A 16,676-nucleotide genomic window follows, 5' to 3' on the forward strand; every position below is an offset into this window, starting at 1 on the left:
CGGTCAGCGCCCCGGTGCGCGTACCGGGGCGCGTCCCGTCAGCGCACCAACAAAAAAAAAGGAGTGAGCATGAGGAATGGGGAAAAAAGAGAGTGGTGTAAAGAGAATGAGAGCTAGAGAGAGAAACATAGAGGGACTGTGTAAGAGATAGCAAACAAGTCTCTATCTAAATTAAATAAATCATTTCTTACCTTTACAAATGCTTTGGGAGATTGAAAACAGTGTCAGACACACACACCAATTTTTCCTTAGCAGAGCAAAAGGTGTGCACTCAATACACTGAAACCAAGACTGGCATAGAAAATCTCTAACTTTACACACATATGCCTTATTTCAACCAATCAAAAGTCTTCCCTCACTATTTTCAAACCAACACCCTTCCCCCTCTCAGACCTTTCTATCTGTTACCATAGCAACTCCGTCCTACCTGAACTCTCAGGTTCAAAAGTTTATTCTACAATGTTGCAAATTAAGTCAGCAAGGATGTTTGACCTCTCAATACACCAGCATATCCAGGGCATTATTGCTTTTAGTGACTTTTTCTTAACCATTCAAATTGCTTCTTTCACACAACACAACCATGCACCCTAACTTTCAGTTTTCAACTATCTGAATCCACCAATCATTGCTTGTGATTCAACAGCAGGGAAACTCCACAATTTTCTTTTGTAAACTACTACTGTTCCAACTGCCATTTCATTCCCACACTTCATCTGACTGCACCAGAACCTTCTCTCACCATGTATTCTGTATGGATTATTGGACATAGCTACATCCACTGGGCTCAAAGGTATGCAGCAAGCAGAAATTATCACAACCTTGATTTATCAAATGTGGAAATCAAGTGGATGGCCAGAGAGGATTGAGATGTCATCAATTGATACTATTGGTGAAAACCTTTTTGCATCTGCCAAACCCTGACCTCTTAATAGTGCACTGTGGTGGAAATGATTTGGGCACTATGACTGGGGTTGGTCTGGAAATGCTTTTAAAGGACATCTTTGATCAATTGATGACACTTTTTTCCACAAACTGCCTTGGTATATTCCAATATATGCCAAAGACAGAAATGAAACTGGTCCAACCAATTTTGTCCACAATTTGAGAAAGCATGGAAACATGTGAATAAATCTGTTTCTGCTTACATGAGAGACTTTGGAATGGGTTCAATATACAACAACAACTTGCGTTACAACATGCAAGTCATCTACAGAGGAGATGGTGTCCACTTCTCAGATGAGGGGAATAGAATATTCCTCCTGAATTTAAGACTGTGCATTGGAACCTACTTGTAGGTTCCTAAATCAGACACAGAACCCAAAAGCTCTTTTGAATGAATGAATGAATGAATGAAATGTATCTTGTCCTGCGCAAACTTAGCCCAATGGGCATCAAGGCGCCTACTTCAAATAATACCCTACCTCTGATCACTGCAAATGATTATCTTTTTCTAATTTTTTTCACTATTTTTCACCAAAGTACGCTCCCCGGTAGGCTCCCCGGTGCGCGTACGTACTGGGCGCTTCCCCCGCGAAAAATTAAAAAAAATATATATTTCTTTTAGCCTTTATGAGCCTCCTAAGCCCCCCTCAGAAAACCTAGGGGGTCAGGGGCTGTTTACCGTGCCCCCTTCTACCCATTCCCAACGTTGTTTGTCCTCCATCTTGTGTCTCGATTGTACCGAAACACAAAATGGAGGACTCCCGTAACGCTGCTAACCACTAGAGACACTTACACCAAATATAGAATAGGCCCTACTACATAGCAGTCCCTACCATTTACACAAATTTGGTGGTATTCCATTAAGCCATTTGGGCTGTAGCCCTGTCTAAATATCCTGAGGTTAATTACATGACAAAAACACATATGAAACTGTTTGAATTTTCAACCAATTAAAATGTTACTTACATTTTGTCCTTTTATGTGCTGACATTTGATTGGTTAAGTACATGAATATATATGAAAAATGAGAGGGAAACACAGCCATTTTGACTAACACTACCTAAGGTACATTTGGAAAAAACTTTGACAGAAAACTTCAACTACTTTGAAGAAGGTAAGTTGTTAATTTGAAAGGAGAACTATGTTATGCACTTTAAGTTAATTTGGGAAAACGTTTTCAGATAGTTATATACTGTCCCTCTGTAAGAGTTAGACATTGAGAAAGGCTTGTTTATTATAAATATGGATTGAGTTAGGCTTCTCTGGTATAATTAAGAATTTACTTAGGCTTCATCACAGGCACTTTTTAATAGTTCTACTTCCTGCCTGAAACCATACACTGCCCAAAGATAACTTCACTGGTAAAAACTCACAAGTACCTGTCTGAACTTAAACCCAACAGTGCCCTATCTCTACTGATATATTTATTTTTATGCAATTTACAGCAATAAAATGGAAGCACAACAAAATGAAAATAATATTTCATTTGAAATTAATATGGAAAACAATCCTAAGGAAGACAAAGATGAAATAGACTTTTTGGACCACACTGTAGACCAAGACTTAATTAAATGTGTTGAAGAAATTGAATCATGGAATGAAAAGGAGGACATACCTGATGAATTAATGTTGCAAATTCTTTTAGATTTTGAAAAATCACAACAATACATTTAAATTTAAAAATTAAAAATTGTTTGAGACATTATTCTTTTTTATATGTAAATTATGAAATAGTACCAAAATAGATATAATATAAAGTGAGACTTAAAATATACTGTGCAACTTTTTTGTGTTACATAGTAAGTTTGCTCATAGTTACTTCCTTCCTCCCACTATATTATCTCCAATCTGTATTTAACATCTCTTTATCATCTCCTGCCTCCATATTGTTTCTGCTTTCCTGACAGACTATGGTATGAATTCCATATACCACAATACCTTCTGTAACAACATGCAATATATCTACAAAGGAGACAGTGTATATTACATTTTAGACTCTGCATTGGTACCTACATGTTGGTACTTAAATAAAAAAAAGTAAAAAAAAAAAACAACAAGAAGGACAATTAATAGTGTGCTGCTGGAGGGGCGGAGGTTCTTCGGGTTGCCACCCCCTGCCTTCACGGGCTGGGCAGTGGGTATGGCGTCTGCTGAGTCGCAGGGAGATACAGCAGGCGCAACAACAGTGTACCCCGACAAAACCAAGGACAAGCTGCTGCTCGTGAAAGGTGGAATTTTCCTTGCTAGTGCGGCCGCAGTTGGAATGGTGGTGGGCTTTGGTGCAACTCTCTCTCTTGCAAAAAGGAAAAGCCCTAGTTGGTTCAACAAGGGTATTACTGCTACAGCGGCCTTACCAGAGAGTGGTTCATCGCTTGCTTTACGTGCCCTCGGTTGGGGATCACTATACGCCTGGTGCGGAGTCGAACTCATTAGTTTTGCTGTCTGGAAGGCACTAGGAGTGCACAGTTTGAAAGAATTTCGGGAGCAAATGCAATCAAAATTTCCAGCAATTCCAAAAAATCCAGAGCAGCCTGAAATGCCAAACTCCTTTGACTGGGACGAGCTATTTAAATCTAAATGAACAGCGAAGAAAGCTTGTACACCTCTTTCATTACAGCTGCATTGGATCGATAACTGCCAACACAATACTGATTTCAGCTGTATTTCTGTTTAGCTGAAACTTTCTGAAGTTAAATCTGCTGGCCAAGAAAAATCAAAAGGAATGTAGTGATGCGAAATCCACTGACTGAGAGATTAACATAAAATTAAAGAAAACCCATGACATATTGTACATCTATGTTTGTACGTTGTGGTGCATAACACCTTTACCTGTCATCATGGACAGAAGATGCTATGGTTGTGCCTCAAAGTTTACTGTCTTCAAGAAAGAGTGTGGGTGCAAGAACTGTGGCAAGTCATTTTGTTCTGGATGTATTGGGTTTAGTGCAGTTGTTCCTCGCTGTGGGAACACCCAGCAGAAAGTGTGCAAACAGTGTCACATTGAGCTAACTGGAGGAGTGTCTCAAAAGAACAATACGGCGAAATGGTCTCCACCAGCGAACTATAAAAAACGGGTGGCTGCCTTAGAAGCTAAGCAAAATCTGCCAAGTGGTCCGCTGTCTGGTCCAGTGAGAGCCCCTGGAATACAGGATTCAAGATATAAAGGCCTTAGCAAAGAAGACAGAGCTATTGCGGAGAGGCTGGAAAGATTGAAAGAGGAAACCAAACCCAAAATAGCTGTGTCTGATGCAGAGATAGAATCCAGGCTTGCCGCCCTCAGAAATGACCCTCTAAAACCTATTCCCACCACTGAGGAAATGGAAAACAGGCTTGCTGCATTACAGGGGGTAATTCCTCCATCGAAAGTTCCTAAACCGGTGCACCAGCCACCAGATACTAGAACTGAAGCACAAAAGGCTGCAGACCTTTTAACACAGCTGACAGAGGAGGTGGCCATTGATGGGAGATTTGAACCAGCCGCTAAGCCTGATGGTGCCGCAGTTCCAACCATGAAAGATCTTAGCCAAGCAGGTGGGAATGACGATTGCAAAAGCTTTACTATGGACCTAGATCCAGAGCAGCTACAGGAGGAGAAAGAAAGATTACTAGCTGAGGCTGCTGCGGAACTGAAGAATGAAAACACCAGGGATGAGAAGATCCTAGAAATTGGAAAGAGACTAGCAATTCTCCGAGGTCAAAACCCTGATGATGTAACCATAGATGACTATAAGCTGCCAGATAGTGATGATGAAATGGAAGAAGCAGCCATTCAAAGACTACTTAAACAGCTTACTGAGGAAGCGAATCTGGATGAAGCTAGTGGCTTCAATATCCCAGCAGATAACACCAGCATATCAGATCCTGCAAAACAGAACCCTTCCAGAAGGACAAAAGCGAAGGCCCCCGTCCAGCCCACTGGAGTTTTGACAAAAAAATCTGTTCATTTGACCAAGGCAATGGACAGTGATGAAGAGGAACTGCCATGGTGCTGCATTTGTAACAACAATGCTACTCTTCGATGCCATGGCTGTGATGAAGACCTCTATTGCCAGCGATGCTTCCTGGAAGTGCATGATAAGTTTGACCGTAAGGAACACAGAACATCCAGTTTTCAGCCTCCTCGTAGGCGGTAATATGACCTTAATCTCACCTCTTGCAAGAATCTACCATTTGGCTGGGAGGGAAGAAATGTTTCTGAATCTAGGTACGATGGGAGATCACTGTAACGGTTCACGAAAAGGTTAAAATGTTGCTTTAATACCTCTTCACACTTTCAGGTTTGCTTTTGTTGTCTATGATTTTCAGGGTCTAAATGACTAGTAGTCTTTCACTAACTGAATTGTAAATTTTAAGGAAAAACACTACTTGGTGGAAGACTTGTAAATGAATGCTTAACCACTGATTACTTGTTAACCATGTTTAATTTTCCAGCATGATTTTACATTGAAGTACACATGCATTTCCCCAAAAACGCATGTGCACATGAACATGCATAACATTTTCCAAGTTGTTTTTTCTTGACGTTTTGGCTGGGAGCTCCAGTGCACATGGCATAAAAATAAACATGCCTGACACCCTTTCCCCAAGTGCAATAATCTGGCGGACTAGCGGGATGTGCAAATCACTAGTGAGCCGTGAGAAATGGAGCCCAGAGTTTTTCTGGAGTAGGCTATTCATCCTAATAAAGTTTATTGAAATATTCATAAAAAAAAAAGAAGAACAATTAATAAACATACAATATTTGAAAAGTCTATCATTCATTTTTCCCCATAGTATGCTCCCCGGTCCGATTCCCGGTGCGCGTACCGGGCGCTCCCCCCGCAAACAATCGAAAAAAAAAATACGTTTTTTTGGCCCCGCGGGGCCCTTTTAAAGCCCCCACATCAAACCTAGGGGGTCAGGTAGGGTCTACTCTGCCCCCTTATGGTCATTTCCCCCTTTGTTTTGGCCACCTCTCATGTCTCGATCCTACCGAGACACAAGATGGCGGCCGCTCCGGACTGTTTAGAATGTTTACAGACACCCGACAGCCAATCAGCTTTCCGTGCGCAAGTCGCGTGGCGCGCCCGGTACGCGTACCGGGGCGCAGCTATAGATATATATATTTTTTTGAACCTAAATTACTAAATATCCACTGGAGCACATATCTTGAGACATAGCAAAGGCACATCGGGCTACCAGTCCCTACAATTTTGCCAAGTTTCGTGGAAATCCATTCAGCCGTTCGGGCTAAAAGTGAGGGCGACCGCCCTGTGGAAATTAACATGGGGAAAACGCGTTTGGGGACCCCGCTTTTATCTCATCCCCCGCTTGACAAATCCCCCCCAAACTTTCAGGGAAGGACCGGGGCACCGCGAGGCCATTTTGAGGAAATTTTCAGGCAGATTCGTCAACCGGCGCCAAAGTTATTCCAAATAGAATTTTGAGATTTAACATTGAAATAAATCCTAACTATAACTACCTACTGGCGACTGCCAGTAGGTTATATATATATATGTACATATATATACATACAGATACATATATATATATATATATATATATATATATATATATATATATATATATATATACATACACATGCATATATATACATATATATATATATATATATATATATATATATATATATATATATATATATATATATACATACACATACATATATATATATATATATATATATATATATATATATATATATATATATATATATATATATATATATATATATATATTCACTGAAAAAACCATAGGTTTTAGCCCATATATAGTTAGGGATTAGCATTTACAAAACCTTAATTTACTCGCACAAAACCATAGAAATTCGCATATATAGTTAGATGCAATAACTATATATTGCGCACCCGCAATCCACTGCTGATCATGTCACATATTACATCATTCATGACATGGTCAGTGACATCACTGATGACATCACTGATGACATCTCAAATGACATCACTGATGACATCACTGATGACAACATCCAGTGACTGTATGTTTCTGTAAAGTTAAAATATGTCTTACATATTGAAGAATGACTGGATGTATAAGTGTCTGGATGAAGGATTTAGTAGGTGCATGACTGACTGTATGAGTGAGTGATTAAATGTGTCTCACTGAGTGCATGGGTTAGTGACTAAACTGTCTTAATTTGTGCACCATTATGTCTGTTGTTCTGTAAACTGCTGCATGTGTTGATCAGTAGCTATATGAGTAACTATATGGGTTATTGATTGGTTGCCCAAGTATTTTTATGGGAGACTGAGTGTGTGTGTGGGTGGCTGGGAGGTGTATGACTCTGTGCATAGATGTGTGAGCAGTTGATTCACTAGATGTATGGGTTCAAAAGTGCATGTGGAAACAGCTGTATGGGCGGTTGACTGTGTGCATGAGTGTATTGGTGAGTGAATGGATATTCAGTGCTACATGTCAAAGTAAGTACATATGTAAAACACAGTACATGTGAGAGTTGACATAAGTAAATAACTGTGCATAAGAGCCAGTGAATGTGTGAGTGGCTGTATGGATCATTGTGAATTTGTATCAGGGATTGTATAAGAGAGTAAATATGTGTTAGTATATGTTTGAATAAGTAAGGTGTGTATAACTGTATAGTTGAGGAAATGGAGGTGTGATTGATTCTTTGCATGACTGACTAGGTGTATGAGTAACTCCATGGATGAGTGACAGTCTTTGAGTGTCTGTTTACATTGAGTGTATCTAAGGTTATATTAGAGTCTGAAGAGGTTCATCGTATTATCACATGAATGATGTCATCAGTGATGTGATCAGTAATGCCAAATGAGATGTCATCAGTGATGTCATCAGTGATGTCATCAGTGATGTCATTTGAGATGTCATCAGCGATGTCATCAGTGATGTCACTGACCATGTCATGAATGATGTAATATGTGACATGATCAGCAGTGGATTGCGGGTGCGCGATATATAGTTATTGCATCTAACTATATATGCGAATTTCTATGGTTTTGTGCGAGTAAATTAAGGTTTTGTAAATGCTAATCCCTAACTATATATGGGCTAAAACCTATGGTTTTTTCAGTGAATTTCAATGGTTTTTTAATAGCAAATATCAAAAGCTGTCAAATGTCAAGTACGTGATAGGTAAAAACATTTTCGTGTTTATGCACGCTGATGTGCTTTGAACGCTGCCCCCCCCTCTTTTCTCTTAGAAGTACTCTCTCTTTGCAGATAGTGAAGGGCAGTTAACGCAGGCCTTTGCCCCCGTTGTAATCCGTCGTGCCTGCTTGTCTCTCCATTTGATTGATTGTTATCCAAGCATTTACTATTTTAGAATTGATTCTCTTTGGTTCATTCTCTATTTACTAACAAGCACAAAGTCGCAATACTCTGTTTAGTCTTTGCAGATAGTGAAAAATCGTGTAAAAAAAAAAAATAATCGAGCAAAATCAGTAGGCCACTAATGGGATCGCTTTTTGACCTCGCTAAAATAGAAACATTAGGAACAACCCTTCATGAGAAATACGAAACTAGTGAGATGAACTGAGCTCCACACCATGATGGCTGCAAGACAGCTCGGCTCCGCCACCCACCCCGCCCAAAAATAACGATAAACTTTATGCAAATATTATAAATATATACAACACACCAGCAAAGTAACAGGGTAAAACATTTCATTAAATAACTATTTACATAACTATTTTATACTTTTTGTTGCCTGATCCGGCTAGCTCAATCGATCGAGCATGAAACTCATGCACTCTGATAGCAAGCGTTGCTGCTGATGCTATGCAAACAAAAACTGGTTTTCAGTTTGTACATTCTTCAAGATTTTTCATCCAAGGCTGGTTGAGAGTTTGTAGAACGATGGCTTCAGATTTTCAACATACGGTGTGGTGGCGCGGACTGGGAGGGTGCGCTTGACTCCTGCCCCCTCCCCAAGTCGTGTTGCCCTAGCGTGGCCTAAGATCGCCCCCGACATAGGCGGCCGGCTCCCGGGGTCCGGCGGAACTTTTTGCCTTTTGATGACTCTTCCATTCTGGACCTTATCCCACAATCCGTTTGACCTGAAGACACGCTGTAGTAGGGTGCCCCTTTACCGTTTCAGTTGCCATTCCGCCCGCTTTTGCTACACTGTGCCTCTTCCGCCATTCAGCTGTTTACCACCCGCTCTTGCGACTACAGCGTCTCGCTCACCATGTAGTTGAGTTGCTCCCGCTCTTGCGATGCAGCTATAGGCGGCTGCCACAGGACTCTCAAAATAGCGGCCGGCTCTTCAGATTTGGGCGTGGTCCACTAAAATGGCCATGGGACACCTTAGAACTCGGACGCTTGTCTGCTAGGGCTTGGGCCCCATTCTCGAAAGCGTCCACTGAGCCTTGAAGATTCTACAAAAGTCTTGGGGGCCCCCGACTCCCGCAGGCTTCTGGTGGGGAGCGGCTGCAATGATTGCTCGTGGAATGGCCACGACTGAGATACGAGATGGTGGTGCTCTCATGCTAACGCCAGCTTCAGTCTGAAACATCCAGAAACACTGTAGACTACCAATAAGATCAGTTCCAGTAGCGCCCCAACGTGACCCGGTAGGGAAGAACTTGCCCTCCCCTCTTTGACTGATGGTTCTTGTTGCCTGTCCCTTCTGTTGTCATTTTACAGAACTTTTTGGACTGCTGAAAGGGGTTGTGTTCCGACCGCTGGTTGGTGGAGACATTTTGACTATATTCTGGACCTACGTTGTCGCGTAATGCGTTATATGACACGCCGCGTTAGCGCACCCGGAAGTGCTCCGGTGCACGAAGCGCAGCTTCCAGAAAGCGATACGGGGCGCGGCGCGCAGCGCGTAACATAAGCATAACAGGTCATGTGACTTGTTATTAAAACTTTTCATTGGTTCATTTTACTTTTGTTATTCTAATGATGAAAGGCTTGGTCATATGACCTAAAAATTACGCTTTTTATTGCTTTCAAACATTATTTTTTCTTAAACATATATGTTATAATGTTCCAGGCTAATGTACTTTCCCAGAAAATTTACAACTGTCCTGCAAGTAAAATATATTCCTTTTTCTAGAAAAAGGGCGTTTCTTCGTCCCATGACGGAGCCGTTGAGCAAAAGATGCTCGGCCTGCTGTCTTAGTCGCCGATACGCCTGAATATCAGATTCTTATCGACCACTTTATGTTGCAGGAGTAAAAAACACAACAGCCCTTGACCATTTATCTTTACTGCGTTCCTGCGTATTATACCTTTTATCCGTCATGTAATTGGACTGCTTTATTTCACTTGCCTTTTACTGATTCGAAAACAGTGACTAAAATTAAAAACTTTACCAATGTAAATACTACTACCATGTTTTGTTTTAAAAACCTTTATTGTGAAAATATCAGTATACAAATACGGGCCTATAACCACGTGGGCCGGCCACGGAGCAAACTGGAATCGTATATGATGAGGAGACATTTACACTGTAGAGGAACGCAACGAGCGGGCCATTAGGTTGCAAGAACTAAGGTGTCTAACAGTTGCGGAATCGGTGGACGTACATTTTGTAATTAAAATACGACAGGGCCACTTACAATAAAATTATCTAGATATACATTTGCGGGCAAGTACCATGGGTGACGTTAATTCGAACTTTCAATAGTACAGTAATCAATAACACATCAGAACTTAATATCAATAGGGATGTCGAAATATTCAATCAATTCTCGTCCCCGCCCGCCATGTGCTTCAAAACTGCATACGTATCTCGTGACATCAAGGTTGTGCAACCAATACACAACAAGGAGTTACGAGTCCCATTTATACCGGCGCCATTTTGGGCGAGGCCGGGCAGGTCCAGGATATAGTCAAAATGTCTCCACCAACCAGCGGTCGGACCAGAACCCCTTTCGGCAGTCAAAAAAGGTTCAGTTAAATGACAACAAAAGAGATAGGCAACAAGAACCAACAGTCAAAAGAGGGGAGGGCAAGATCTGAAGCCATTGTTCTACAAACTCTCAACCAGCCTTGGGTTGAAAAATCCTGAAGAATGTACAAACTGAAAACCAGTATTTGTCTGTATAGCATCAGCAGCAACGCTTGAGTCAGCTTTGTGTGAAGCCGCCATTTTGATTCTATCAATAGCGTCCCCCTGCACACATTCAGGGACCTGGTCGTGTCTTCAGGTCAAACGGATTGCGGGACAAGATGCAGAAAGGAAAAGGAAAAAAGTTCCGCAATGGTGAAGCTGCAGCAGGTGAAAATAAGCTTCAGACAGTGTTACAAGCGCTGCTCAGAACTCTCAACTATGACACCACCTCCGTGCCATCCGAATCTTGGCGCCTTGTGCTGGTTCCTACCTATTCACACATTGGTCCGCTACTGACACCACCTCATAGGCCAACGGGACACCCCACGCCGACTTTCGGCGCAGCATTGTAGGATGGCCACACCAGTGCGGCAACTTGCTAGACACCACCTCGGTGCCATCCAGATCTCGGCGCGTTGTGCTTCCTTCGGCCTACTGTAGCCGCAAGTGCGGACGCAACTCAGCTGGATAGCGAGTGAAACACCAAGGGGCGCCCCACTGCAGCCGAGGAGCCTCCATCTTGGGGGCGACGCACAGCATCACATTGCTTTCCAATGCAGTCAGATCCTGAAACAGCCCCCACTGACTGACGCGACCTCACCGGCCAATGGGGCGCCCCACGCCGACTTTCGGCGCAGCATTGTAGGATGGCCACACCAGTGCGGCAACTTGCTGGACACCACCTCGGTGCCATCCGGATCTTGGCGCGTTGTGCTGCCTTCGGCCTATTCGCACATCGGTCCGCTACTGACGCCGCCTCACGTGCTAACGGATTTTCTACGCTTTTTATAGCAGCGCGTAACGTAAGCATAACAGGTCATGTGACTTCTTTATAAAACTTTTCATTGGTTCATTTTACATTTGGTTTCCTAATGATGGAAGGCTTGATCATATGACCTAAAAATAACACTTTTCATTGGATTAAAACATTTTTTTTCCCAAACGATGAAAGACCCACCTTGTTTCTAGATGTTTCAGACTGAAGCTGGCGTCAGCCTGAGAGCACCACCATCTCGTGGCTCCGTCGTGGTCATTCCGCGAGCAATCATGGCAGCCGCTCCCCACCGGAAGCCTGCAGGAGTCGGGGGCCCCCAAGACTTTTGTAAAATCTTCAAGGCTCAGGGGACGTCCGAGTTCCAAGGTGTCCCAGGGCCATTTTAGTGGACCAGGCCCAAATCCGAAGAGCCGTCCGCCATTTTAAGAGTCCTGTGGCAGCCGCCTATCGCTGCACCGCAAGAGTGGGCGCAACTCAACTACATGGTGAGCGAGACGCTGTAGCCGTAAGAGCGGGTGATAAACAGCTGAATGGAGGATGAGGCACAGTGTAGCAAAAGCGGGCGGAATGGCAACTGAAACGGTAAAGGGGCGCCCCAGTACAGCAGACGAGCCTCCACCTGGGGAGGCCCGTTCACGCCGCCTTCCCCCCCCTCCCCCCCGGGGCACCCCACGTCGTTTTTCGGAGCAGCATTGTAGGATGCCAAAACCAGTACGACAACTTACTGGACATCACCTTGGTGCCATCCACATCTCAGCGCGTTCTGCTGCCTTGGGACTATTCGCACAACAGACCGCTACTGACGAGGCCTCCCCGCGCACCCCCCGGGACGACCCAAGCCGTTTTTCGGATCTGCATTGTAGGATACCAAAAACCAGTGCAGCACCCAGGTAACATCACCTGGGTGCCGTCCAGAACTCAGCACGTTGTGCTGCCTTGGGACTATTCGCACAAAACACAGCTACTGACCATTGTTGCTTCTTTTTTCAAAAAAAACGTTTAAATGTATTTACTGTTTTTGTTGCGTTCTATATATTTATAAGTTATTAAAGTGTTAAAATCCTACTACTTTGTTGGAGTGCTATTTTTTTTTAATGTGACACATAATTGTAAAAACCTTGATGTACAAAGAGGCATCCCTGGAATCTTCTGCTTCAGGCTCAGTCCCACACACCCTCACAGTGAAAATCCCCTCCCCAAGCACAATACAGGATGGTTATCAGATAGTAGGAACGCGTGTGGTGTGACGGATCTCATCGGGTGGGGGCCTTGATCTACTGTAACTCCTTTGAAGAGGGGTGATTCTCTACAGCTTGGGCCATAAACTACATCTGCAGGGCTAGGTGATTGCCTGGGACCGGCCTGGACAATCGGACACAGAGGAAGAGGAGTGCCAGAGGGTGCGGTAGTGAATAGGGTGAAAGGGTGGTGTCGGGCGGGCACAGGGTGTGATTCTCAGGGAAGAGCAGCGCACATGGGAGGAGGTTTCTGGCCCATGCATGAGAGAGAGAGCGGGGGTGACCAGTGCGTGGGGGAGATGCTTGCGAGGGTGAGGAGCCATGCTGAGGATCGGCGGCATGCAGAGAGTGGGTCTGGTCAAGGCACCTAAAATGGCTGCCGTGCTCAACAAAAGTGTGGCATTGCAAAAAAGACAAGATGGCGCAGACAATGTTTATCAATAAGGATTAATTTATAACAATTATTTTTTACAAAATATTTACTCGCAGTGACAAAATGGCGGTCAACAGTTCCTGATTTCCATCGAATCAAACGTTAACAGACGTCACGCAGCAAAAAAAAAAAAACGCTCACGCACAGCCGCTGGAAGACATGTATCAACATATATGAGCCTCCTCAGCCACCCTCAGAAAACATAAGGGGTCAGAAGAATACGTCTCCCATACCCCCTTATACCTAGAGGAGTGTCAGAGGGTGCGGTAGTGAAGAGGGTGAAAGGGAGGTGTCGGGCTGGCACAGGGTGTGATTCTCAGAGAAGAACAGCGCACATGGGAGGAGGTTTCTGGCCCATGCATGAGAGAGAGAGCGGGGGTGACCAGTGCGTGGGGGAGATGCTTGCGAGGGTGGGGAGCCATGGTGAGGATCGGCGGCGTGCAGAGAGTGGGTCTGGTCAAGGCATCTAAAATGGCTGCCGTGCTCAACAAAAGTGTGGCATTGCAAAAAAGGCAAGATGGCGCAGACAATATTTATCAATAAGGATTAATTTATAACAATTATTTTTAATAAAATATTCACTCGCAGTGACAAAATAGCGGTCAACAGTTCCTGATTTCCATCGAATCGAACGTTAACAGACGTCACGCAGCAAAAAAAAAAAAAACGCTCACGCACAGCCACTGGAAGACATGTATCAACATATGAGCCACCCTCAGAAAACATAAGGGGTCAGGATACATCTCCCGTACCCCCTTATACCTAGTAATTTAATGAAATCGAAACACAAAATGGCGAATTCACGTTTCGCTACCAGTTTGCGACCCGGTTCGCGAACCGAGAAGCGCTTCTACCGCGAAAAATCTAATTTTTATTATTTGCCCCACGGGACCCTTTAATAACCCCAACATCATTCCTAGGGGGTCAAGAGGGGTCTATCTAGCCCCCTTTCATTAAATTCCCCCTTCGTTTTTCTCCTCCTCTTGTCTCTCGATCCTACAGAGAGACAAGATGGCGGCCGCACCGGACTGTTTAGAATGTTGACAGACACCGGAGAGCCAATCAGCTTCGCTTTGCAAAGCTCAGTTACGCGAAAAGTACGCGATCTGGAGCGCTATCTAGGACGCTGTCACAGATATATCTGTTTTTTAAAATGTTAATTTCTCAAAATCCAACCCAGCAAAGGCACATCGGGCTAACAGTCCCTACAATTTTGCCAAGTTTCGTGCAAATCCATTCAGCCGTTCGAGCTAAAAGTGAGGCCAAAGGCCCTATGGAAAAATGAATGGGAAAAACGCGTTTTGGGACCCCCCTTTTTTCTCGTCCCCCCCTTGACGGAACCCCCCCAAATTTTCAGGGGCTGCTCAGAAACAAAATGTGCCATTTTCCTGAAAATGTCAGCCGATTCCGTCCACAAACACCAAAGTTATTAGACATAGAATTTTCAAAAGTTCCATAGAGAAAAAATCCTAACTATATATACCTACTGGCTATCGCCAGTAGGTAATACATACACATACATATATATATACATACATATATATATATATATCTATATATATATATATATAGATATATATATATATAAATTCAGTGAAAAAAACATGAGTTTCAGGGATGTTATAGTTAGTTGGGCGTTTCACTTGTACAAAACTAGAGAAATTCCCCCGTTATAGTTAGTTCAGCTAACTATAACTCACGCGCCCGCAATGCACTGCTGATGACATCACAAATTACATCACTCATGACATGGTCAGTGACATCATTCATGACATCACTGATGACATCTCAAATGACATCACTGATAACATCATCCAGGGAATGTCTGTTCTTCAGAAAATTAAATGTTTTATGTATGTATATCTCAAGGTCGATGGAAGAATAAATGGGTATATAAGTGTCCAAATGGATGTTTTTGTTTGTAAACTTGATTGTATAACTGACTGATTAAGTGTATCTCAGTGAATACATGGGTTAGTGAGTAATGTTTAAATTTGTAAATATCTGTATCTGTCTCTCACTTTGTTTATAAATGAATGCATGATTGACTGCAGCGCGATTGAAGTTGAACGTATTTCGAAACCTTTTTAAAATAATCCTGTTGGGATTGATTGTGAATTGCACGGATGACAGTAACTCTGGAGAGTTAACTACTTTTTAATCGCTTCCTGTGAGGTGGATTTTAATAATTTCACTGAAGCAATCTGTTCTATTGCCACACTTTAATTTTCACTCACCTTCACGTCTTGTGAATTTTATCACTGCACTCTATCGCCCCTGCAACCCCGGTCCACCGCAAGCGCTAGGCTTGTTTGTTGTGGAGGGTGCAGGGCGGTACCTTCTTCCGGGTTCCCTCCCAGTACTGGCACTGATTGGGCGAGAGTTGTGGAGGCGGAGCTGAATGCTAGCCCGTCCTCTACATAAACTCATTGAAATCATTCCTTCGCCTTGATGACACGCGCATGATTGACTGCAGCGTGATTGAAGTGAAACGTATTTCGAAACCTTTTTAAAATAATCCTGTTGTGATTGATTGTGAATTGCACGGATGACAGTAACTCTGGAGAGTTAACTACTTTTTAATCGCTTCCTGTGGGGTTGATTTTAATAATTTCACTGAAGCAATCTGTTCTATTGCCACACTTTAATTTTCACTCACCTTCACGTTTTGTGAATTTTATTGCTGCACTCTGTCGCCCCTGCAACCCCGGTCCACCGCAAGCGCTAGGCTTGTTTGTTGTGGAGGGTGCAGGGCGGTACCTTCTTCCGGGTTCCCTCCCGATGCTGGCACTGATTGGGCGAGTGTTGTGGAGGCGGAGCTGAATGCTAGCCCGTCCTCTACATAAACCCATTGAAATCATTCCTTCGCCCTGATGACACGCGCATGATTGACTGCAGCGCGATTGAAGTGAAACGTATTTCGAAACCTTTTTAAAATAATCCTGTTGTGATTGATTGTGAATGGCACGGATGACAGTAACTCTGGAGAGTTAACTACTTTTTAATCGCTTCCTGTGGGGTTGATTTTAATAATTTCACTGAAGCAATCTGTTCTATTGCCACACTTTAATTTTCACTCACCTTCACGTTTTGTGAATTTTATTGCTGCACTCTGTCGCCCCTGCAACCCCGGTCCACCGCAAGCGTAAGGCTTGTTTGTTGTGGAGGGTGCAGCGGGGTACCTTCTTCCGGGTTCCCTCCCGATGCTGGCACTGATTGGGCGAGTGTTTT

General features: G+C 43.3%; 2 pseudogenes across 1 annotated transcript; both read left to right on the forward strand.

Annotated features, from left to right (window-relative positions):
* The first annotated feature begins 3,082 nt into the window (after positions 1–3,082).
* LOC147707071 (transmembrane protein 242 pseudogene) lies at positions 3,083–3,523 on the forward strand (annotated as a pseudogene).
* Positions 3,524–3,776: 253 nt separating this feature from the next.
* On the forward strand, positions 3,777–5,647 carry LOC147707072 (abscission/NoCut checkpoint regulator pseudogene; annotated as a pseudogene). Its single transcript, XR_015296607.1, has one exon. The product of XR_015296607.1 is annotated as an abscission/NoCut checkpoint regulator pseudogene (transcript).
* The last annotated feature ends 11,029 nt before the right edge of the window (positions 5,648–16,676 follow it).

This window comes from Lissotriton vulgaris, chromosome 6 (genome assembly GCF_964263255.1).
Source record: "Lissotriton vulgaris chromosome 6, aLisVul1.2, whole genome shotgun sequence".
Lineage (NCBI taxonomy): Eukaryota > Metazoa > Chordata > Amphibia > Caudata > Salamandridae > Lissotriton > Lissotriton vulgaris.